Genomic DNA, 1,873 nt, shown 5'->3' on the forward strand with positions numbered 1-1,873 from the left:
GTTTAAGGCCTTATTCTATATGGTAAATGTAATCGAAAATAGCCTGCGAAAGTGGCACATCTTTTTATTAATAAAAGTAATATTTTTTGTGACCTTATCTATTTTTGTCTTTCTTTGCTAGAGGACTAACAAAAGCTTGTTTGGGGGTAATTTGATAAGTACACAAAACCTATTATTTCATGCATCAAAATAAGGTATTAATTAGACTTTTATAGTATTTAAATATTCTTATATATATGTTTGTTTTGTGTTTTGTAGGTATTAATGTATGAATGAAAAGAAAATCAACAAAAAAATGGAAAATAAGTGAAAAAGAGAGAGAGAAGAAAAGAAAAGAAAAAGAAAAAGTCAAACTATATTGTGTATATGTGGGTGCACGTGAAGAGGAGAATGAAGATAGAGGAAAATAAAAGAAAGAAAGAAGAAAGAAGTCAGCAAGGGTAGGTAGGAAGAAAAGGAAATGGTCAGTGAAATGAGAGCAACAGAGAGGTAGCGTGAGGAAATGAAGAAGCAGTTTGGGCCATCATCACAGCCTACAAGTGGGTGTCTTTCTTTAGCTATAAAAGGCACACTTCGGAGGCAAATGGGAGAGGGGAGTTAGAGATAGAGTTGGATAGAGTCAGAGAATTATAGTTTATTTCTTTATGTAATTTTCTTTAAAGTTTGTTTAATTTAATGCAAGTTATGTCCACAAGTTTCATTCTCATTTAATTTCTAAGTCGAGTGTTTAATGTTTTATAGTTGTAATTCCATTTCTATAGTTCGTGACAAATCTAAAAATCAATATTTTTAAATCTCTTGTTCGAAAATAGAAACTCACATTGAATGCGTGGTTCGACCCTACTTACCGTTAGACATTTTTAGTTAAATGGTTGTAGGTATTTTATATGTTGATATGGAGTGTATTTGACAACGATAAGTCCATAAATACACGCCTATCACCATCCATTGTTGAAAGAGACGGTGGAGACGAGGGAAAGACTTGTATTGCCATTGTTGATTGAAAGAAGTTTACCACACTCATGGATGGCCTTCATGAAAAAGACAACACTCCAAAAAGTTAATTAGCCACTAGCTTAATTATTGAGTCCCCTTGTCCAATACCACAAATGTACAAAGACTAAGAATATAATAGTATACAAAAAAAAGAGACAAACTGACAAACAACAAAGATTTTGTGATACACATGTTTTCATTGTTGAAAGAAACACAGAAGACTTAGGAAAGACTTGCATAGCATTTTTTATTTTATTTGTGTCATATTCGAGGACGGCTAGTGTTTTTGATGATTGCTTCCTATATCAATTCTTTTAGATTATGAAATATATTTATTAGTTTTGAAACTTTATACATGTAGCCATATCCTATTTAAATTCTTTCTTTCAAGCAAAATAAAAATAAATAAATAAAAAGGGAAAAAGATGAACTTGAATGGTACTGCAATAAATTAAAATATCAGTACTTAGCCATAACATAATGAATTGGAATGCGAAAATATATATTTAGGATAATAAATCAGATTGCACAAGATATACAGAAAAATATCCAAGCGGTTGTGCAGCTCACAAGTATAGTAAAATTTTGTTGCCAAGGCCTAAGCGTAATGCATAATTTTAAGATATCATGTAATATTATGCAATTGTTATATATCATCCATGTCCTAAATATTCACAATGTAGAGTACTCTACTTTAACGTAAGATTTCTTCAAAAACATTAACAAGCCGCCACTAGATCTAGAATTACATGTAAGAAGAATAGAGAGCTTTTCTGTGGCCTTGTGCATCTTTTTATAAAAGTAACTGACTTCTAGCAAAGATTGGATGGGGCTTAGGTCGTCTGGGGTCATCTAGGCCCGTCTGGAAAGAATTAGG

The sequence above is a fragment of the Cornus florida genome, unplaced genomic scaffold (assembly GCF_030987335.1).
Source record: "Cornus florida cultivar Cherokee Brave unplaced genomic scaffold, ASM3098733v1 CherokeeBrave_3.0.0_Hap2_Chr10, whole genome shotgun sequence".
NCBI classification, from domain to species: Eukaryota; Viridiplantae; Streptophyta; class Magnoliopsida; order Cornales; family Cornaceae; genus Cornus; species Cornus florida.